Source organism: Ahaetulla prasina, chromosome 14, assembly GCF_028640845.1.
Source record: "Ahaetulla prasina isolate Xishuangbanna chromosome 14, ASM2864084v1, whole genome shotgun sequence".
Classification (NCBI taxonomy): Eukaryota; Metazoa; Chordata; class Lepidosauria; order Squamata; family Colubridae; genus Ahaetulla; species Ahaetulla prasina.
Window position 1 is genome coordinate 10,709,042 of NC_080552.1, and position 24,355 is coordinate 10,733,396.

Consider the following 24,355-nt stretch of genomic DNA (forward strand, 5'->3'; position numbering starts at 1 on the left):
TGGTTAGGGGGACTGGAGGCTAAAACATAGGAACAATACGGTTGCAGGAACTGGGTAGGTCTAGTTTACTGAAAAGAAGGACTAAGGGAGACGTGATAGCAGTCTTCCGATATATCAGGGGCTGCCCCAAAGAAGAGGGGGTCAATCTATTCTGCACCTGAGGGCAGGACAAGAAGCAATGGGTGGAAAGTAATCAAGGAGAGAAGCAACCTAGAACTAAGGAGGAATTTCCTGACACTGAGAACAATTAATCTGTGGAACAACTTGCCTCCAGACGTTATGGATGATCCAACACTGGAAGTTTTTAAGAAGAGGTTGAACAACCATTTGTCTGAAATGGTGTAGGGTTTCCTGCCTAAGCAGGGGGTTGGACTAGAAGACCTCCAAAATCCCTTACAACTCTCTTCTCTTCTCTTCCCTTCCCACTCTGTTATTCTATTCTCAGAAGGAAAGGGCAGGGGTGACCAAAACAGTATGATCTTTATACCCCCAAAATCCTAGGTTTAAGCAGGCAGGATCTCCACGAGGAGCTAAAAATGTCAAGATGGCTACCACAACCCTCAGGATTGAAGTTCCATCCTCTTTTCTTGGATCCATCTTGACTTTGTAAATTCCTTGTGGATGACTCTTGGATATTATAAAGACATGGATTTTAATGTTTTGGTCCTGCAGAAAACATAAAACATTTGTGTTATAAAAACATAAGGTAGAGGTGAAAAAGAAAGAAAAGGCTTTTCCCCCCTCTCTTCCTCTTTTTTTTTTTCCAAGCAAGGCCAAAGAATTTGAAAGAATACAATACATTCTGTAAATAAAAATGGTGACAGCTGACAAAGATTACTAAGCGCAAATGGCAATACACATTATTTCCATAGCACGGAGGACAAAGTAGGAATGGTTAACTTGCTTACTTAAAGAGGAAAATATGTTTCTATTTGGATATCGCTTCTGGAATTTGTGCTTGGGAAGGGAGCGGCAGGGGGAATGAAACTTTGATTTTGGTTTTGTTGATTAGAAAGATTTGGTATTCTAGAAATGGCTAGTTGTGTATTAATGCAGGGGTGTCCAACACTTCAGACAAACACCAAGCTCCAGCCATCATGAGCTATAAATATGAGCAAGTTGTTGGCTGGGGAATTCTGGGAGTTGAAGTCCACCACTCTTCAAGGAGCCAAGTTTGGCCAGCCCTGCATTAATGTGTAAAAGCAAAAAGTGTAGGTTGGAGCGTGTTTATCTTGTACTGTGCTAGGAAGAGTTGGAAGTCAATGCCCCCTCTGTTCTTTCTTTTTCTCTTCCCCCTTGAATTTCTCACCCCCCTTCCCCCTTCCCTTTCCCTCCCTTAATTTCCTATTTTCTTTTCTTCTTCATATTTTATATAATAAAATAAAAATGAGAACAATCAAAAATATCTCTACTTGAAGGGGAGGCATTTATGGAATATAAGGGGGCTGGCCCATCAGTTATGATAAACTGCTCATATGCATTAAAAGACATACAACTAAGCGTTGTTTTCACCTCAGGAGACTGTGTGACACCCTGCCTCGGATTTCCCAACCACTCGGATTTCCAAGTTGTGATTTGTAGTTTAGAATTGAATAGAATAGAATAACAGAGTTGAAAGGGACCTTGGAGGTCTTCTAGTCCAACCCCCTGCTTGGGCAGGAAACCCTACACCACTTCAGACAAATGGTTATCCAACATCTTAAAAACTTCCAGTGTTGGAGCATTCACAACTTCTGCAGGCAAGTTGTTCCACTTATTAATTGTTCTCACTGTTAGGAAATTTCTCCTTAGTTCTAAGTTGCTTCTCTCCTTGATTAGTTTCCATCCGTTGCTCCTTGTCCTGCCTTCTGGTGCTTTGGAAAATAGCTTGACTCCCTCTTCTTTGTAGCAGCCCCTGAGATATTGGAACACTGCTATCATGTCTCCCCTAGTCCTTCTTTTCATTAAACTAAACATATCCAGTTCCTGCAACCGTATTCTTCATATGTTTTAGCCTCCCTTCCCCTAATTATATTTGTTGCTCTTCTCTGCACTCTTTTTAGAGTCTCAACATCTTTTTTACATCATGGTGACCAAAACTGGTGTTATGCCAACCTAGTCAGTTGTAGTTTATTCATCAAGCCACAAATAAACCATAGTTTAATGTGAACAGAGTTGGTTCATCTTAATCCAATTCATCGTAATCTCTATCACAATTATTAAATTTAAGCAATCCTTATATTGTTTAAACATACATAAACAAAAAATGCCTAACTCCTCATCTTTATCTTCATCTCTCTCTTTCTTGTTCAATCTAAACATTTCTCTATTGTGTCTAGGCAAAGTTGGTTCTGCGTATCATTCAAATTAATCCAATTCTTGCTAAAAATGTTAGTAATCTGTCACATTTATCAAATTTAAGTAATCCTCATTATATTATTGAAACATACATGGGGGGGAACCGTAACATCTGTAAACTTCTAATCTTTCTGTCTATTATTTTTACACATTCTATAAAAATTTATATTCTAATATTTCCCCTATCTAATTTTCTTTCTGCCTCTTTCAGCTTACAACCCAGGCCTTCTTTAACATTTACCGGGCACTTCTTTCTATCCATCATCTCTTCTCCACTGTAGTGCTTCAGTTCTTATCCATTTTTTAATTCACGTCCCACACTCCTCATCTTTATTTATCTATTTATTTATTTATTTACCTGCCTCTATAACTTTCTTGTTCAATCTAAACCAGGGGTAGTCAACCTTTTTATACCTACCACCCACTTTTGTATCTCTGTTAGTAGTAAAATTTTCTAACCGCCCACCAGTTGCACAGTAATCGTCGTCTGTGTATCGTCATCTGCACATGCCTCTCGCGCATCGTGGATTGGGTTTGGGGGGGGTGGCTACCAGCTCTGCTTGTCTGTTACAGCTGGGTGGTGTGGGGGGGAGATACACGAGCTATTCTGGGAGGAGGCTCTTTTGTTTGCGGTTGCACTATAGCGCCATTTAGTTTCACTTATGTAACGCGAACTAAACTTATGCGCGGGCGATAATAGTATATTTCCAGAAATTTAAATTGTCACAGGGAATTTTATGAAAACCTAATGAAAATGTTTTTAAATATTGCTGTGAATTTTTTTTAAAAAAGTCAATTAAATTAAAAAAAAGGAAAGTGCTTCAGTATCAGACAAAGCTTCTACCGCCCACCATGAAAGCTGGAACACCCACTAGTGGGCGGTAGGGACCAGGTTGACTACCACTGATCTAAACATTTCTCTCAGTACAATCTTGTACTGCCAATTCTCCCAGATGTCTGCCCATGTCTAGGGGTGGGCTTCAAAAATTTTAGCAAAGGGTTCTCTGCCCAGTTGCTGGGTGGGTGTGGCTATGGTGGGTGTGGCCTAGTCAGCCTCCTGCACCACAGCTGGATGTTTTTGCCCTCCCCAGGCTCTGGAGGCTTTTCTCAAGCCTTTGGGAGGGCAAAAACGGCCTCCCAGGCTCCGGAGGCCCTCCGGAGGCCAGAAACGGCCCTGTTTCCGGCCTTCCCGAATTTCCGGTAGGCCCGTTTTTCACCCTCTCTGAGCCTCTGCACACACCCTGCACTTACCTGCATCCAAAATGGGCCGTGTGGGGCAAGGTGGAATGGGCGGGGCCAGCCAGGAATGGGATTTGAGGGTTCTTCGAACCGCAAAGTAAGGAAAAGCTCATAATCCTGGAGTTGCAGGCTGGGCCCAAGACACCCTCCTTCGTCCATAGTACTGTCCTCCAGATTGACAGTACTCTCAACAGCTTGGGGTATTTCTTCCTTCCACACCCATTCCTGTAGCTGTCATGCTTCATCATGTTCCCTCTCCAACTCAGCACTCTCAAGAGGAAGAAGAAACCACAAGCAGAACCTATGAAATCTAACTAATCTATCTAACAAAATGAAATTCAACAGTGAAAAAAGTAAGGTTCTACATTTAGGCAAAAAAAACCAAAATGCACAGGTACCGTATATGTGGTACCTTGCTCAATAGTAGTACCTGTGAGAGGGATCTTGGAGTCCTAGTGGATAACCATTTAGATATGAGCCAGCAGTGTGCAGCAGCTGCTAAAAAAGCCAACACAGTTCTGGGCTGCATAAACAGAGGGATAGAATCAAGATCACGTGAAGTGTTAGTGCCACTTTATAATGCCTTGGTAAGGCCACACTTGGAATATTGCATCCAGTTTTGGTCGCCACGATGTAAAAAAGATGTTGAGACTTTAGAAAGAGTGCAGAGAAGAGCAACAAAGATGATTAGGGGACTGGAGGCTAAAACATATGAAGAACAGTTGCAGGAACTGGGTATGTCTAGTTTAATAAAAAGAAGGACCAGAGGAGACATGATAGCAGTCTTCCAATATCTCAGGGGTTGCCACAAAGAAGAGGGAGTCGGGCTGTTCTCCAAAGCACCTGAGGGTAGAACAAGAAGCAATGAGTGGAAACTGATCAAGGAAAGAAGCAACCTAGAACTAAGGAGAAATTTCCTGACACTTAGAACAATTAATAAGTGGAACGACTTGCCTTCAGAAGTTGTGAATGCTCCAACACTGGAAATTTTAAAGAAAATGTTGGATAACCATCTGACTGAGATGGTGTAGGGTTTCCTGCCTGGGCAGGGGGTTGGACTAGAAGGCCTCCAAGGTCCCTTCCAACTCTGTTGTTATGTTATGTTATGAAACTGAAACTTCACACCGATAAAGAATCCCATGGAGTGGGGACAATTCTGAGCTTATTGCGAGACAGCCAAACTTCAGATAACTTTGGGCCAGAAGTGATAATTGCTGGAATCACATTGTCCTCCATATTTCTTGAGAGAATGGGGGGTGGGATGGGCAGAAAGGTGTCTGTTTTCTATCTTCATCGAATGAATTCAAGAAAAGATTCCAGAGGAATCTCAAACAGGAAAGCTTAGGAACAGAAAATTATCTGCAGTCCACTTTGCTCTCCAGTTAACTAATCATGTTCAAAAGAGGCAGCCATCAGAGCGGGTTTCTTAATTTAAGGAAGCTGGGTGAAAGTCTGTTTGGAAATATATCTCTCCTACTTTTTTTTTTTTTAAGTATATTTCTTCAACATTTACTTCTTTAAAAACAAACGTTGTTACATTTTTACAACTTTCCAATACCGGCATCTTTAGTAATATCCATTTTATCTTTCAACCCATTTATATACATATACATTTTTTTAAAAAAAATATTATTTTTATTATGACACAATATGACAAACACTTAACATACAACATATTAATATATCCTCTTTTCAACCAATGTTTTTTAGTGGTCTTCTTTCTGTTTTATATCTTTCCCTCCATATCTTTTTTACTGTTTTATTTTCTTCATATATATATATACATAATTTTATTTGTTATATTCATTCTTATAATCACTACATTATATACATATCTAAGTAAAGGTAAAGGTTCCCCTCGCACATATGTGCTAGTCGTTCCCGACTCTAGGGGGCGGTGCTCATCTCCTTTTCAAAGCCGAAGAGCCAGTGCTGTCCGAAGACATCTTCGTGGTCATGTGGCCGGCATGACTCAATGCCAAAGGCGCATGGAACGCTGTTACCTTCCCACCAAAGGTGGTCCCTATTTTTTCTACTTGCATTTTTTACGTGCTTTCAAACTGCTAGGTTGGCAGAAGCTGGGACAAGTAATGGGAGCTCACCCCGTTACACGGCAACACTAGGGATTCGAATCGCTGAGCTGTCGACCTTTCGATCGACAAGCTCAGCGTCCTAGCCCCTTGAGCTACCGCGTCCCCTTATATACATATCTACTATACTTTAAATATTTCTTTTCACTATAATATCTTCTCTTATAATACACATTATACATTAATTTTAGATTTCCAGTGAATTATACCATCTATTATTCCATCACTCTGCTAAACAAATAATTCCCTCAACACTGTCAGACTATTTACTGAATCTGCACTACTATTAATCGTTTCATAGTTCCCATCACCAATCTCTTTCCACTTATGACTGTATGACTGTAACTTTGTTGCTGGCAATCCTTATGATTTATATTGATATATTGACCATCAATTGTGTTGTAAATGTTGTACCTTGATGAACGTATCTTTTCTTTTATGTACACTGAGAGCATATGCACCAAGACAAATTCCTTGTCAATCACACTTGGCCAATAAAAATTCTATTCTATTCTATTCTATGTTTCATAATAAACCATTTCCTCTCTATCTATAAGTTCCATCGTTAACTTATCTGATTCTGCACACTCTAGCACCTTTTTTATAATCATCGTGTTTGATGGAGCATGTTTTTGTTTCCAATTTTGGGTAAATGAAATTCTGCTGGCCGTAATTACGTGCATTGTGAGGTATTGAATTCCCTTACTCATTTTTCCTTTTATAATTCCCAAAAGAAATAGTTCAGGTTTCATATCATTTTTTCCCCCCTGTCATTTCCTCTGACCATTTTTTAATTTTTAACCAACAATCTCTTGCTTTGGGACATGTCCACCGCATGTGGTAGTAGGTTCCTTGTTGGTGGTTACGTTTCCAGCAATTTGGTGGGTTGATTGGAAACATCTTGGCCAATCTCGCCGGAGGTATCTCTCCTACTTTAGCGTGCTTAATGTTTCTAGAACCTGCTCGCACGTGGAAAAGTCATGTTAGACCAGATAGTAATTTGATGATGGGATCCAGTTCATGCTATTTTCATTTTTCTCTTGCAATGTCTCAGGCATAGTACAGATAGTCCTTGACTTATGACAGTTCATTTAGTGACCATTCGAAGTTACAACAAATACCGAAAGGAAATAACAGTTTTTCACACTTATAGCCATTGCAGCATCTCCATGAAGGTTTGAACAAAATTCAGACGCTTGGCAATTGATTCATATTAATGACGGTGGCAGTCTCCCGGGGTCATGTGAGCACTTTTTGTGACCTTATGACCAGCAAAGTCAACGGGGAAGCCAGATCCCCTGAACAACTGTGTTACTAACTTAACAACTGCAGTATTTCACTTAACAACTGCGGCAAGAAAAATCACAAAATGGGGGAAAATTCACTTAACAACTGTCTCGTTTAACAACAGAAATGTTGGGCACAATTGTGGCCATAAGCCAAAGTTTACCTGTATGACAAATGGGTTTTCCTACATCCTGGGTGGGTGTGTCAGAATAGGTGTAAGACTGGTGTGTGCCAGTGGTGGGTTGTTCCTGGTTCGACCCGGATCGGGCAAACCGGTAGCGGTGGTGGGAGGCTCCGCCCACCTGCCCACATGTCATCAAAAATGATCTGCATATGCGCAGAAGCTTCTGCACATGCGCAGAAGCACCCTGCGCTCACAAAGTGAGCCCGTGTCCCCGCGAGCTACCGATAGCGAACTGGTAGCGCCGGGTTTTGAAACCCACTACTGGTGTGTGCACTTGTGATATGTCCAGAACAGTCTTAACCGTTGTTGAAGGCCTTTCAGCTATCTAAAGATGCTTTGTGCTAGATCAGGGATGGGGAACTATGGGCCTTTTCGGACTTGTGGACTTGAACTCCCAGAATTCTTGAGCCAGCCGTAGTCCCGCCCCCCTTTGTGCTAGATCAGGGGTCTGCAAACTTGGCTCTTTTAAGACTTGTGGACTTCAACTCCCAGAATTCCTGAGCCAGCCGTAGTCCCGCCCCCCTTTGTGCTAGATCAGGGGTCTGCAAACTTGGCTCTTTTAAGACTTGTGGACTTCAACTCCCAGAGTTCCTTAGCCAGCCGTAGTTTCCCCCCCCCCCTTTGTGCTAGATCAGGGGTCTGCAAACTTGGCTCTTTTAAGACTTGAGGACTTCAACTCCCAGAATTCTTGAGCCAGCCGTAGTCCTGCCCCCCTTTGTGCTAGATCAGGGGTCTGCAAACTTGGCTCTTTTAAGACTTGTGGACTTCACCTCCCAGATTTCCTGAACCAGCCGTAGTCCCCCCCCCCCCTTTGTGCTAGATCAGGGGTCTGCAAACTTGGCTTTAAGACTTGTGGACTTCAACTCCCAGAGTTCCTCAGCCAGCAAAGCAAAGCAAAGCTGGCTGAGGAACTCTGGGAGTTGAAGTCCACAAGTCTTAAAAGAGCCAAGTTTGCAGACCCCTGTGCTAGATGGAATGAATGGGCAGATAGATTTCTTCTTTAACTGGGATGCCATTGACCTGGATATCTTCTCCTTCAATTTCATTTTCCAAATATTCCCGCTTTAACAAATAATTTTTTCAGTCAATTTGCAATAGCAAATGAGTGTTTGGGAGCAGGTCCTCTGGATATGACATTTCAACTACCTGGAAGCCTAAGAAGCAGAAACCTATTAAAGACAGCTGAGATTTTTTTTATCATTTGTGGCAATGAATACTCCAAATATGGAATTTCCTGGCCGTTTTGTATGTGAATCCAGATGCTATTTGTAATTCTGGAATATCGCTGTTTCTAAATTGGCATTTCATGTATTCAGTGCTGGTTTGAAACTTGCCATGTCATTGAGAATTTTTGTTGAATGTCTCTTAAAGATATTTTTGAGCTGGCAACTCAGGGGAGCTCGTGGTGCTGGTGTAGTTTTTTGTGATATGTCTTTCTTTAAGGTTTTTTTTTTAATTGACTCGGGTTGACTCAGCCTTCCATCCTTTATAAGGTAGGTAAAATGAGGACCCAGATTGTTGGGGGCAATAAGTTGACTTTGTATATAAATATACAAATAGGATGAAGACTATTGCTAACATAGTGTAAGCCGCCCTGAGTCTTCGGAGAAGGGCGGGATATAAATGCAAATAAAATTAAAATTTAAAAATTAAATTTAAAATTAATTTCTTTTTCCAAATATATCTAATCAATGCATGAACAGTGTGGCGCCTGGGTGTCTTACATTCTATTACAAGCAAAACTAATAAAATAAATCATAATTATTACATCCGATCAACTTATATTTTTCTAATAATAATGCACGTTTATATTATGTTGCAACCTATCTTTATTCAATTGTTCCATCTTTCCCCTTGTTGTTACTTTTATTTTATTATATAAAAATGTATACACTAGTATTCCACCTTCTCTTATTTCTATCACTTATTCTAGCTTTTAACTTGTCACCTTTTATTAAAAAAACTTTTCCTTTCTATCCTATCTAATTTCTAAGCCTGTCACCCACCTAAAAAAGAAAAAAAAAGAGAGAAAACGAGAAAGGGGGAAAAACAAATAGGATGAAGACTATTGCTAACAAAGTGTAAGCCGCCCTAAATGCGAATTAAAATGCGAATTAAAAAAAAAAAGTCAGAACAAAAAGGAGAAATCATCTATCCATCATCTCTTGCCCGCTTCAGTACTTTAATTGTTATGCTTTAAAAGACAGAGAGAGAGAAAGAAAGGGAAAGCAAATCAGAACAACGACAAAAAAAGACTCGTCTATCCATCATCCATGATATGTCTTTCTACTCCTCTGAAGCTTCCCTGGCTGATCTCACATCCTCCAGGCCAAAGAGATATTTCCTCTTGCTGTTTTCTCTTATTGCTTCTGAAGAGACCAAGCCAATTTAGTCAATCCAGGAAAAACCTATCTATGAATCATCCTTATGCATGTCCAATTATCTCGGGTGGGTTGGATGATCTGAACATAGCATATTGAGTGACCCTGACTATCGTACACTGTAAACTATAATTTATAGCTTACTGTGAACCATGACTGACCCCTAACCAAGTCACGTTTGTTTAGTTAAGTCATGGGTTAAGCAAATCATAGCTCACTGTGATGTGGCCAACCCAATTATTATTCAGTGATGTAACAGAGAAGATGCTGAGTTTTCGGTCATGGTCCTTCTATGCTCAAGTAGGCTCCTTTCCATGAATGGCTAAGATCTATTTTCCATAGATTAAGCCAAAGTTGGAAGGTTGGGTCTAAAGGATATTTCTGGGTGCCAAAAGGAGGGATAGACTAGACTAGACTAGACTAGACTAAGCTGGAAGGGACTTTGGAGGTCTTCTAGTCCAACCCCCTGCTCAAGCAGGAGAACCTCTATTATTTCAGATGTGACTGTCCAGTCTCCTCTCCAAAGCCTCCAGTGATGGAGCATCCACAATTCCTGAAGGCGAGCTGTTCCACTGGTTAATTGTCCTCACTGTTAGGAAGTTTCTCCTTAATTCCAGGTTGCTTCTCTCCTTGATTAGTTCCCACCCATTGCTTCTTGTCCTGCCATCCGGTGCTTTGGAGAATAATTTGACCCTCTCTTCTTTGTGGCAGCCCCTGAGATATTGGAACACTGCTATCATGTCACCCCTAATTCTTCTTTTCTTTAGCCTAGCCAAACTGAAATTCTGCAGCCACTCTTCATATTGGATGAAGGATATGAAGGCATTCTTCATATTCTTCATAGGATGTTGAAATAGTTGTGGCTTGCAGAAACAAAGCACACGTGATGTCCTGCATATTAGCCAACAACTCTCACATCCCCTTTGCTCCGTGATGCCATGGTGGCACAGTGGTTAGAAAGCGGTATTGCAGGCTAACTCTGCCGACCGCCAGCAGTTCAATTCTCACCAGGCTCAAGGTTGACTCAGCCTTTCATCCTTCCGAGGTGGGTAAAATGAGGACCCAGATTGTTGGGGGGCAAGAGGCTGACTCTGTAAAGCCACTCAGAGAGGGCTGTAAAAGCACTATGAAGCGGTATATAAGTCTAAGGGCTATTGCTATTTCTCACCCCAGCAGCCTCCAGATGGGTCAGGGCTGCAATTCCCATCATCCACAGGTGGCATCATTGTGGAAAATGGAGACGGTAGTCCAGTGCATCTAGAGGGCATCCGCTTGAACTAGGGCATAGGTAGTCCTCAACTTACCACCCTTCATTTAGTGACTGTTCTGAGTTACAATGGAACATAGAACACGGCTCACACAACCACTGTCTTGCCTAGCGACAGAAACGGTGGCCTCCATTGTGGTCGCAAGTCGAGGACTACCCGTACACAAACATTTTATCCGCATGTAAGTAGAACATGTCAAGTGCGGAAAACTGGGCGGCCAAGGGATGAGTGTGTAATGCAAGTGTTGGGGCTGGGGAGGGAGGCGCAGACGAGTTTTCTACTTTTATATTGTGTGGGGGTTTCCCCCCCCCATTTTTTCCAATTTTACTTTTATTTGGGGAGAGGGTAGCATTGGAAAAAAAACTTTCTCCACCCAGGAGGCTCAGAAACATAGTCTCCCATGTGCCCTTCTCCAAAACTGGGGGCGGGGCGGGGGGGGGGAATGCAATGTTTGGCCAATAGGCCCCTAACTTCTTCCTCCCCCTCCTTCCTCCTCCTCCTCCCTCCTGCCCAGAAGAACTGAATTTTCCTTTCCTTTTTTTCTCTTTGTCACCCTTCCCCCTTTCTTTCTTTAAAATGCAAAAGGGTTTACTTGCTGGGGAAGGAGGAAGGAAACCTGGCCAAGCTATTGGGCAAAGCTGCTGAATGGCCTTGTCTTTCTCTCTCTCTCTCCCCCCTCCCCATCACCTTTTGAAGGGGAGAGGGGGTCCCAGGAAAGAGAAGGAGAGGGGAGGGGAGGGGAGGGGAGGGACTGATTGCCATTCTGGTCATGTGCTTGGAAGCAGCAGCCTGGTGCGTTCACTGGCGCTCTGGGTGTGAAACCCAAAAGGGGAACTGGGAGAAGGGAGGAGCTGCCAGGTTTGGGGTTGTTTTTTTTTTTTTTTTTCCCAAGCCCCTGGAAGAGACAGAAGCATGATGGGCAGCTGAAAGCAAAGGTAAGGATAACACACATATCACTGCTCACCTGAATTTGGGGAGCGGGTGGGTGGGTCTCTTGGTGTCCGCCATAGCTTTTGTCTTGGGCTGAAAGCGAGAAGTGCAACCTGGACAATAGCTGTCTTTTTTTTTTGGAGGGGGCATCTCCCCCAGTGAAGGAAGGGCAAGGCTTGCAGAGCGAATTCAAGGAAATCAGGATTCAAGGGTTGAATCTCGTCTGCATCTTCTTTGTCTCCAGGACTGGTGGGTTTTTGTTGGGTTTTTTTTTGTTTTGTTTTCTGTTTGTTTTCCCCTCCCTGTCAGCAGCTTTGTTCTCTAGGGCCATGTAGTCTTCTCCTGCCCACCTTCAGGGTTGGATGGCGTGGCCACCACGAGGTGCTGCTGGTGGGTCATCTTGGAGAAGACCTCAAGAACATGAGTGGTGGGCTGTGGGGGGTGGGGGGCGAGAAGAGGCTATAGGGAGGCTAAGGCCTGGCGGGAGGGAGACTGGTTGGATTGGGTCACGATGGCAGAGTTGATGGGAACCCCGGACAGACGGGTGCTCTGGTTCACGTCTGACCCCCTCTGGCTTTCTTCTTTTCTGTGGTTGAACAAGCCATCTTCTTGAGTTGAGTCCTATGTGCAATGCCTGGGTGGGTGTGGAGATTCTCCCAGTTACTGCTTTTTTCTTTTTTTTCCTTCCCCCCCCCCCCCGGTTCGGTTCCTTGCGATTTTTTTCCCCTGCACCTCTGCAGACTTTTCTGGTTGCTGGTTGTCCTCAGGGAGAGGTAGATATTTAGCGGACATCAAAAAACCCATCCCAAAATTAAAAAGATACATGTATATGATGAGCGGAGAAAGGGAGAAAATGTGCATTATTGGCAAGGGTTTCGCTGCTGTGGTTTTGATTTTTCATCCTTTTCCATTGTGCGATGAAGGCAAGGCGGCAGGCTGTTTTTTCTCCCAACACATCGGGGACAAAGGCTAGGAAATTGTCACCTGCCCAAAGCTAGAAATTGAATTTGTGGTGGAGCAAAAGGTGCCAGAATTCCTGGTCTCTGGGATCCAAGTCTAGAAATGACATCAAGCCCCTGTGTAGCAAACAGGAGTAAAATATCCATCGATCTAGATCCTAGTGTGCAGACAGAAGCAAAATGTTTCTTTTGTTTTGAGTTGGTGTTTAGATGTTCCATGGCTTACCATGATGGGTGGACCTGATCTGGGATTTTAACGGAGCCATTCTTGCAAATATTGACTTGTTCGTTTGTACAGACGCGGACGGATCTTCGGAGTGAGGGATTAACAGAATACACGTAATCCTCGACTTACGACCACAATTGGAGCTCCAAATTTTTCTTACCAAGCATGTCATTCATTGAGTTTTGCCCCGTCTCACCACCTTTCTTGCCACGGCTGTTAAGTGAAACCCCCCGCAGTTGATAAGTGAGCAACCCGGTCGTTAAGCGAATCATGGCTTTCCCCATGGACTTTGCTTGTGACAAGGTCGCAGAAGGGGATCACGTGATCTTCGGACACAGGAACGGTCATAAATCTGAAGCCGTTGCCAAGGCGTCTGAATTTTGAGCACATGATCATGGGGAGAACTGTGGACAGCGGTCGTAAAAGTCACATTTTTCAGGACCGCCGTAACTTTGAACGGTCACTAAATGAACTGTTGTAAGGTCGGGGACTACCTGTAACAGAGTTGGAAGGGACCTTGGAGGTCTTCTAGGCCAACCCCCTGCTCAAGCAGGAGACCATTTCAGACAAGTGGTTGCTCGATCTCTTCTTAAAAACCTCCAGTGATGAAGGATCCACAGCTTCTAAAAGCCACCCCTTCCGCTGGTTGATTGATTGATTAATTGATCTAAGCAAGATTAAAACATTGAATGGGGGATGTTGTATGAATGCAGCTGTTGGTTTTTTTTTAACTGAATTGGTTAAGCCTAATATATCCAGGGACTAATATATAGGGACACGGTGGCTCAGAGGCTAAGACGCTGAGTTTGTCGATCGAAAGGTCAGCAGTTCAGTGGTTCGAATCCCTAGTGCCACATAACGGAGTGAGCTCCCATAACTTGTCCCAGCTTCTGCCAACCTAGCAGTTTGAAAGCAGGTAAAAAATGCAAGTAGAAAAATACAGACCACCTTTGGTGGGAAAGTAACAGCATTCCATGCACCTTTGAGATTTAGTCATGCCGGCCACATGACCACGGAGACATCTTCGGACAGTGCTGGCTCTTCGGCCTAGAAACAGAGATGAGCACCGCCCCCTAGAGTCGGGAACAACTAGCACATATGTGCGAGGGAAACCTTTACCTTTGCCTTTAATATATCCAGGAGGCAATGCTGTCTCTAGTCTGTGTAGACTTTCTACCCAGTGGTGAAATGCACTAACCTTCGCTACCGGTTCGGCATGCGCAGAGGATCAAAAATTGGATGTAATGACGTTCCAGTGGGTGGGCGGAGCCTCCCACCACCGCTGCTGCTGGTTCGTGTGAACCAAATAGATCTGGCTGGATTTCACCACTGTTTCTACCTGATATTCTAGATCAGGGGTGTCAAACTCAAGGTCTGTGGGCCAGACCCGGCCTGCATGGTGTTTAAATCTGGCCTGTGGAGCCAGCCTGGAAATAGTAAAGGACCAATCCGCTGTGCCTCTGGCAGCCAAAATGGGGTGGGGGGGCGCATGCGGCCTCCCGCACCCCGTTTTGGCTTTCAAAGTGCTGCAGGAGACCATCCAGGCTGATAGATGGACTGTAACTTTGTTGCTGGCAATCCTTATGATTTATATTGATATATTGACCATCATTTATGTTGTAAATGTTGTACCTTGATGAACGTATCTTTTCTTTTATGTACACTGAGAGCGTATGCACCAAGACAAATTCCTTGTGTGTCCAATCACACTTGGCCAATAAAAAATTCTATTCTATTCTATTCTATTCTATTCTATTCTGTTCTGTTCTGTTCTGTTCTGTTCTGTTCTGTTCTGTTCTATTCTTAATTCCATTCTATTCTCTTATTTCTCTTATATTATATTCTAATCTTATTTCTTTTCTTTTCTTTTCTATTTCTATTCAATTCTTAATTCTATTCTATTCTATTCTATTCTATTCTATTCTATTCTATTCTATTCTATTCTGTTCTGTTCTGTTCTGTTCTATTCTTAATTCCATTCTATTCTCTTATTTCTCTTATATTATATTCTAATCTTATTTCTTTTCTTTTCTATTTCTATTCAATTCTTAATTCTATTCTATTCTATTCTATTCTATTCTAAAATGGGGCACGTTCCCCCCCCCTCCGTTTAGGCCAGCAGAGTGCTGCAGGAGGAGTCCATCCTGTCTCCTCACCTTCCCCCCCCCGGTTGGCCCGTGGAAGAAAATTACACTATTGATCCAGTCCTCGAAGAAATCTAGTTTGACACCTCTGTTCTAGATCATTTCTGTGGTTACTTGAGTGTCAAACTTTAACAGATTAACAGAGTTGGAAGCAACCTTGTAAGTCATCTAGTCCAACCCCCACCCCCCGGCCAAGAGGCGACCCTACACCCAGGAGTGAAATGCTTCCAGTTTGGACCGGATCGCCTGATCTGGTAGTGATGGCTGCAGGTGGTTCGGCGAACCAGTAGCAAAAATCCCTGCCTCCCACCCATCCCCACTCAAATTTTTTTACTTTTAAAAGCATTTTTTCTTCGGCCGAAAAAACGCTTTTAAAAATAAAAAAAAGCCTCTGATGATTGCGCTGCTCAGCTAGGATTGTCAGAACCCTTTAAAAGCATTTTTTCTACAAGCTCTTCAAGGGAAGAGGTGGTAGAAAAAAATGTTTTTAAAAGGTTCTGGCAATCAGGCAACTCAGTGGGATCGTCAGAACCCTTTAAAAGCTTTTTTTCCTCTGGCAATCCCAACTGAGTTGCCTGATCATCACAGGCTTTTAAAAGCATTTTTTTTGGTAGAAAAAATGTTTTTAAAAGAAAAAAAAAGTTGGCCACACCCACCCAGTCACATTACCTGCCCACCAAGCCACACCCACAGAACCGGTAGTAACAAATTTTACATTTCACCCCTGCCTATACCATTTCTGACAGATTACAGCCCAGTCTCTTCTTGAAACTCTGCTAAACAAATAATTTAGCAGAGACTCTGCTAAACAAATAATTCCCTCAACACTGTCAGACTATTTACTGAATCCGCACTACTATTAATCGTTTCATAGTTCCCATCACCAATCTCTTTCCACTTATGACTGTATGACTATAACCTGTTGCTGGCAATCCTTATGATTTATATTGATATATTGATCATCAATTGTGTTGTAAATGTTGTACCTTGATGAACGTATCATTTCTTTTATGTACACTGAGAGCATATGCACCAAGACAAATTCCTTGTGTGTCCAATCACACTTGGCCAATAAAAATTCTATTCTATTCTATTCTAAAAAAGCCTCCAGGGATGAAGCTTCCACAACTTCCGAAGGCAACTTCTGTTCCATGGGTTGATTGCTCACACTTACTTCTTTTCTGAACTAGCTGTAGTACTAAAGATTTCTCTGTGTAATTTCAGAACTAGAGTCTTCTGGAAGTAAAAGTTAGTGTCCTAACCACTGTGGAACTGTTCTCCCAGTACACTTATTATCTAACTCTAAGTAGTGCTATCTGAAGTGACATGTCCAGAAACAAGTTTGCCTTTGTACTTGTGCCATGAAAGAGGGAAAGATTGATCTGCGTGACATTTGCTGGTGCAAACATGTAAGTGTGAATGTAGGTGATGTTTTCATTTGAATCGGGACTGCCTAAGCTGCAACCTTTCCTCTCCATCTCTAGCATCTGATGTGCAAGTCTGAATCACTGCAGATTCAGTGTTACTAACGAATTCTCACTTGGGGTGAGGATTAAACGCACGGAGTATATCTTTGGGAGATTGACCATCAGTTCCCAGATCAATGCAGCCTTCCTAAAACATATAACGAACGGTTGCTGGAACTGGGTATGTCTAGTCTGATGAAAAAAAGGTCTAGAGGTGACATGATAGCAGTTTTCCGATATCTCAGGGGCTGCCACAAAGAAGAGGGAGTCAAGCTATTCTCCAAAGCACCTGAGGGCAGAACAAGAAGCAATGGGTGGGAACTAATCAAGGAGAGAAGCAACTTAGAACTAAGGAGAAATTTCCTGACAGTGCGAACAATTAACCAGTGGAACAACTTGCCACCAGAAGTTGTGAATGCTCCAACACTGGGAGTTTTTTAGACGAGATTGGACAACCGTTTGTCTGAAATGGTATAGGGTTTCCTGCCTAAGCAGGGGGTTGGACTAGAAGACCGCCAAGGTCCCTTCCAACTCTTGTTATTTTATTCCGACCTCAGAAGTTTCAAATTCCTGTCCCTCCATTTCTTCTAGGGTAGACCATCATGGCTCTGGGGGTAGGAATGGGCAGCAGAGGGGCCAGTCCAGGATGAAGAGACATACAAGTGGTCATTATTGAACAATCACTCGTCCAGGGGCTGTTTGAAATTACAAAGGTGCTGGATGTAAAGCAGGGATGTCCAAACTTGGCCCCTTGAAGAGTAGTGGACTTCAACTCCCAGAATTCCCCAGCCAGCAACTTGTTCATATTTATAGCTCATGCTGGCTGGGGAATTCTGGGAGTTGAAGTCCACCACTCTTCAAGGGGCTAAGTTTGGGCACCCCTGATGTAAAGGATCATCATTACAACAGATCATTAGTCACTTTTTTGTAGCAATAGCAATAGCGCTTAGATTTATATACCACTTCACAGTGCTTTACAGCCCTCTCTAAGCAGTTTACAGAGTCAGCCTCTTGCCCCCAACAATCCCCATTTTACTGACCTCGGAAGGATGGAAGGCTGAGTCAACCTTGAGCCTGGTGAGATTTGAACTGCCAAATTGCAGGCAGCCTGCAGGACTGCACTCTAACCACTGCACCGCCGTGGCTCTTACAACCTTGAATAGTCACTAAACAAACTGTTGTAAGTTGAGGACTCCCTGTAGCTTCAGTGGGCAGTGCAGGTAGTCCTCGACTTATAACAGTTCATTTAATGACCGTTCAAAGTTACAACGGCAGTGGTCAAAAAAGTGACTTACGACCGCTTTTCCACACTGTTGCAGCATCCCATTGGTCACATGATCAAAATTCAGAGGCTTGGCAACTGGTTCATCTTTACGGCCGTTGTAGCGTTTTAGGGGGAGGGTCGTGTGATCCCCTTTTGTGACCTTCTGACAAGCAAAGTCAATGGGGAAGCCCCATTCACTTAACTAACGCGTTACTAACTTAATGAGCGCATTGATTGTCTTCGCAACAACCACGTTTTTGACTTAATTACTGGAAATGTTTCACTTAGCAGCCGTGAACTGTGGCAAGAAAGCTTGTAAAATGGGGCAAAACTCACTTAACGAAGGCCTCATGTGGCAATGGAGACGTGGTCTTTAGTTGAGGGCTACCTGTAGAGCAGGGGTCTCCAACCTTGGTCCCTTTAAGACTTGTGGACTTCAACTCCCAGAGTCCCTCAGCCAGCAAAGCTGGCTGAGGAACTCTGGGAGTTGAAGTCCACAAGTCTTAAAGTTGCCAAGATTGGAGACCACTGCTGTAGAGGGTCACGGCTGGTCCAATCCAACTCAAAGATCTTTTGAACGTTCTTCTTTGGCAGATACTAGTTGTTGGAAGCTTTCTTCATGACTGTCAATGGACTGTCAATTAGGCTAGCATAGAACAGAAGAAAAAGTCCTCCCTTAATGTGATTTTCTGGATATGCAAGCAATTAGGATGTTTTCTGTATGCAGCTATTTCCGTTCTTTAAAAAGTGGTACCTATGGAAAATGTAAGGCCTTTTCCAGCAAAGTCACGTCGTAAATCAGCGACAAATCTGTCCCGGATCTGTTCCCTCTGTTCAAGAAATAATAATAATAAAAAAACCCATCAGTTTAGGAAAAAAGAAAGATTTTTTTCAATAGCTTGGTGCCACAATCACAAAATAATTGACACCAAGCCAACTTTCTATATCACTGTAGAGCAGGGGTCTCCAACCTTGGTCCCTTTCAGACTTGTGGACTTCAATTCCCAGAGTTCCTCAGCTTTGCTGGCTGAGGAACTCTGGGAGTTGAAGTCCACAAGTCTTAAAGTTGCCAAGATTGGAGACCACTGCTGTAGAGGGTCACGGCTGGTCCAATCCAACTCAAAGATCTTTTGAACGTTCTTCTTTGGCAGATACTAGTTGTTGGAAGCTTTCTTCGTGACGGAGAGAGGTGTATTCAGCCGATTCTGACCAGTTTGGGCAAACCAGTAGTGGCAACCTGCGGGTGGCGCCTCCACCCACCCCGGCGCTATGCTGTTCTATTTAGCCCCGTTTTCTAAGCTGTGTTCATGCATGCAAGCTACGCGTGCTCACATTTTCGGTGTGCAGCAAACCGGTGATAAAATTATGTGAAAGCTACCTCTGGAGTCAACCGAGGCAACTTTCAGATGCTCATCTTTGTATCTGAACTTTGTGGAAGGTTGTATTAACTAAAAGGCTGTAAGGTAAAAATGGAATAAGTTGAAAGACAATAATTAAACCATATGAGCGGAATTCTGAGAAATATACTCAATAAATGGGATAATCGGGGTTGTCTGGATACCATAGTGAAAAATATTGAAATGAAAATGAATACAGCAATAGAGAGAGACGAGGAGGAGAGAGATGGAAGAAAGGGAGAAGGAGAGAGAGGGAAAGAAGAAAGGGATGAGAAGAGGAAGAAAGGGAGGGGAAATAAGAGTAGGAGAGAAGGTTAGATAGGGAGGAAGAATGGAGGAATGGCAGAAAGGAAGGGGAAGTAGAGAAAGGAGTAGGAGAGGAGAGAAGAAAGCAGGAAGGATAAAAGAAGGGAGGGAGAGGAATGAGAAAGAGAAGAAATATTGCTGTAAAATGGAAGAGATGAAATGGAAGAAAGACAACCCCGAACATGTTTGAATGTATCAGGATAAAAATTGAATTAGTTCAAAAACAATAAAAGATAATATATATTAGTAAGAATGGAGAAGTTAGAACTTGAGGGCGAAAGAAGATGTGGTTTATATAAATGAGCGTAGAAATATTAAGACATGGTTAAAAATATGGAAAAAGAATATTTTGGCAGAAATTGTAACTAAGCAAAATGTATTTGGATATGTGAAGTTGTTTAAGATATGATATGGCCAATATTCTGTTCAAAAAATATGTGTGTGTCGGGGGTGGGGGGGATCAGTAAAAAATTGTTTCAGATGCTCATCTTTGCTTGCGTGGCTCTCGCCCAGCTGGGAATATTGAGTGGGGAGGAGGAAGAAGAAGAGGAGGAGGAGAAGAAGAGATGGATGTCCTTGATCCTGGCCCATGTCTTTCCTTTTGAAGGATATAGCCGGAGCCTTATGCTCTGGAGAACAACAGGAAGTTGCTCCCACGCCGTTCCAAGAGCAGATGGATTGATCCTTACACCCTCTGGGAAATGGGGGTGGATAGGAAAAAAGATAAAGGCAGGATTTCTGTCATCTTCTTCTTCTTCTTCTTGAATAACTGTAAGCAGCTGCCCCGCCCAAGGCTAGGATGAAAGGCTAAAGTCTCCTTGGCCAGAGAAACCAAAGGAAAATGTGAGACTCAAGGCTTCTGGCTTCTTTTGAGGGTCACCAAACTCTGGCTGACTCTCTTTCTCCTTCTTAAATATCAGTTGCCTTAGATTTGGAGCGGGAGGGGAATCCGGAAGGCCTTATCCTTCTACACCAGGGTTCCTCAGCGTAGGCAACTTGAAGATGCTGGCTGGGGGAATTCTGAGAGTTGAAGTCCACCCATCTTCACGTTGCCTACGTTGAACACTGCATCTCTATAATAAATAGGGGTGGGCTGCTGGGGGTTCGCAGGGGCTCAGAAGATCCTCTAGATAAGATTCTGTGCAGTTTGGAGAACTCCCAAATCCCCCTCCTGGCTAGCCCCTCCCACCCCACTCCGCCTCTCCCAGGAGTCCCTACGTAGCCCGTTTTGGATGCAGGTAAGTGCAGGGTGCGCATGGAGGCTCAGGAAGGCCAAAAAAACAGGCTTACCGGAAGTTTGCAAAGGCCAGAAACGGGCCCTCCAGAGAGCCTACAGAGCCTGGGGAGGCCATTTTTGCCCTCCCAGAGGCTCGAGAAAAGGCTCCAGAGCCCGGGGAGGGCAAAAATGCCCCTCCCCCTATGGTGCAGGAGGCCGACTAGGCTACACCCACCATGGCCACGCCCACCCAGCAACCGGGCAGAGAACCCCTTGCTAAAATTTTTGAAGCCCACCCCTGATCATAAATATTGAAGGGTTAGCTCAGAGGGTTTGGGTTTCAGGCTTACCTCACTCCAGTACTGTTATGTATCTTTAAATGTTTGGGCGGGAAACAAGCACGTTGCTGATTGGTTGAAGCCGCCGGTTGAACAGTATATAAGGAGAGGTTTTTCCCCAGCCACGTTGCTGGGTTCACCCTATATTAAAGAGCTGTTGTCACTACCTTGGTCTCCAGCCTCGTTACTTCCCGAACTTAACACTGGCGACGAGGATGGGATCTCGAGGCTAAGGAGCACCAGAACCGAGCTGAAGCATGGAAGAACCGAACCCAGCAAACCCAGGGCAGAAACGCGGAGATGGCCAGTTACACTCCGCCCGCGCCGTTTGACCCAGCCAGAGAGAAATGGGGAACGTATATGACCCGTTTCGAAAGCTTCCTAGAAGCCAACGAACTGCAAGGAGTTCCAGACAACCGCAAAAGGGCATATTTCTTGAGCCACTGCGGTCCCGAGGTCATCGACATCGCGGAAGCCCTAGCAGAGCCAACGCCGGTACAATCGGTATCGTGGCAAACTCTGCAAACCCTGCTTAAAAACCATTTCGCGCCAACGCCGTCCAAATACGTGCGGCGTTTTGAATTTGGAGAGCGCCGGCAGCTGGAGGGCGAATCCATCAGCGACTACATGGCCGCCCTGCAGAAAGCTTCCAAAGACTGTGGGTACCGAGACCTGGACGAGGCGCTGCTAGAGCAACTCATCCGTGGGGTCAGAGACATGCGTTTGCGGAGGCGGCTGCTATCAAAAGCAATCTAACGCTGGCAAACGCCTGGACGAAGCCAGAGCTCATGAGATGTCCACCCAAGCGGCGGAGACCCTGCAAAGCCGCTCACGCGCGAGCACAAAACCAACCCGGTACACCACGAAGAGATCCAGACCGAATCAGGCGGTGAGGATGAGGAAGGGTTTGTCGAACCGAGAAAGCGGCAAAGAAGACCGGGCGAATCACGGAAGTTGCGGAGGTCAACACCAGCGCCAACAATGCAAGTTCAAGGGCGCTACATGTCGGCGGTGCGAGAAGAAGGGCACCTGGCTCAAGTCTGTCGAGCTCCCCAACCTTCCCGCCGAAAATTCAAATCAGCCAATCAGGCGCGGGATCGGCAAGGCGACCGTGATTGGCTCAAACAAAAAGCGCGAACTCGAATCAAATGACTGTGATAATAGGCGCGCCTCAACCCGGTGGAGAAGAAAATCTTCACCAAGCCCAAAATAGAAGGAGTGCCGTGCCGTTTGAAGTGGACACGGGTCAGCGATCACAATCATGTCCTGGGACACTTTGCGAAAGCTTTGCCATCAGTCATGAGCGCCACCTGCAAACACAACGGCTACGAGTCCACGACTACCAAGGGAATCGCATCCCTGTTCGAGGACCACCTCTGTCCGAGTCAGTCACGGACCACACAAGAAGACCCTGCCCATCACGATCGTCGAAGGACCCTGCCAAGTTTGTTGGGACTAGACTGGTTCCGTGCATTGGGCATGGGAGTGACTGGCATCTACAGAAGTGACGTTAACCTTAAAGATGCACTCATGAGTGAATTCGAAGATGTCTTCAAGGACTGCCTGGGCAAGTACAAGGGGACCCCTATTTCCTTCAACTTAGACCCCAGGTAGCCCCTATCAGGATAAAAGCAAGGAGGTACCTTTTGCCCTTAAGCCCAAGATTGATAGGAGATAGACAAGCTCATAAATCAGGGATACTGGTACCAGTCGACCACGCCAAATGGGAGCGCCAATCGTCACCCAGTAAAACCAGATGGGTCAGTTAGAATCTGCGCTGATTACAAGGCGGCGTTAAACAAAGCCTTACAAAAGCGCTTACCCAGTTCCGTGGTGCAACACTTGCTGCACTCGTTGGGACAAGGGCAAGTCTTTGCTAAAGTTAGATTTGGCACAAGCCTATCAACAACTGCCGTGAAGCCACAGCTGAAGCCCAAGCGATTGTAACTCACAGGGGGCTTTCAAGTGCACCCGATTACAATTTGGGGTGAGTGTGGCACCAGGGCTGTTCAAAACTTAATGGGCGACTTCTGCAAGGGCTCCCAGGGTAGTTCCCTATTTTGATGATGTGTTGGTGTCGGCAGAAAATTTAGAGGAACTGGGGAGCGTCTGAGAAAAGTTCTGGGCATTTTCCGGTCAGCGGTCTAAAGGTTAAAGTGAACAAATGCCAGATAGGGGTAGAATCCGTAGAATTCTTGGGCTACAGAATTGACAAGAGAATTCACCCACTGAGAGCAAGGTCAAGGCAATAAGAAAGGCTCCAGCGCCCAAAAACAAAACAGAGCTACAGGCATTCCTGGGTTTAGTGAATTTTACGCGGTCTTTTTAAAAAACAAGGCAACGATTGCTGAGCCGCTGCATAAATTGTTAGGAAAGAATGCTGCATGGTCTTGGGGAAAGGCGGAAGCAGGGCTTTGAAGCAGTAAAAACCTACTCTCGAGCAATAGCTTGCTAATCCAGTATCACAGCTCATTGCCATTGGTTCTGGTTTGCGATGCCTCCCCTTACGGAGTGGGGCTGTGCTCAGCCACAGACTTCCAAATGGCACAGAAGCCCCAATAGCATTCTATTCAAGAACGATGTCCTCAACAGAGAGGAACTATAGCCAGTTGGATAAGAGCGCTAGCTATAGTGTCAGGGGTAAAAATTTCACGAATATGTTTTGGCAGAAACTTTGAAATTGTCACTGACCATAGACCCTGTTAGGATACTGGCTGGCGACCGCCCAACGCCTGTGGCACTTTCACCCGATTGACCCGATGGACTATCTTCTTGGCTGCTTACTCCTACAAGCTGCAGCATCGACCAGGAAAAGAAGTGGGGCATGCGGACGCATTAAGCAGATGCCCACTACCAGGGGCAATCGAGGACCCCACTCGGGGCGCCCATACTGCTGATTGACTCTCTGGACTCTGGCCCAGTCACATCTAAGGAGGTGGCTCGGGCATCATACCGGGACATTACCTTGAGAACTGTACTGGGTTGGGTACAAGAGGGTGGCCGCTGCGCTGGGCGGCGTTTAAGGAATTTGTGAAGAAGCGGGGGAACTCTCGGCTCAAGGGGTGCCTGCTGTGGGGGATCAGTGGTGATCCCGGAGAAATTGAGGGCAAAGGTATTGGACCTCCTCCACGAGGTCACCCAGGGATCGTAAGGATGAAGGGGTTAGCAAGAAGCTATGTGTGGTGGCCCCTCATGGACTTAGAAATTGCTGAGAGGGTAGGGAAATGCCTGGCCTGTCAGGAATCCAGACCACTACCCCCAACGGCCCCAGTCAGGGAATGGGAAAAACCCCAAGGGCCCTGGTCGAGAATCCACATTGATTT

The 24,355-nt window shown here is 44.6% G+C and overlaps 1 protein-coding gene across 4 annotated transcripts in view; it reads left to right on the forward strand.

Moving 5' to 3' along the window:
* The window catches only part of SEPTIN12 (septin 12), a 113,957-nt gene that overhangs the window by 43,572 nt on the left and 46,030 nt on the right, over positions 1-24,355 (forward strand). The window contains exon 1 of one of the 4 annotated variants that reach the window (XM_058157574.1): positions 11,656-11,721. The exons of 2 other annotated variants lie outside the window; for them this stretch is intronic. The gene's annotated coding sequence lies outside the window, so the exon portion shown is untranslated. Of the gene's footprint in view, positions 1-11,655; positions 11,722-11,885; positions 11,966-24,355 lie in introns of those variants that run through there. One more of the 4 variants, XM_058157575.1, reaches the window with a different exon arrangement.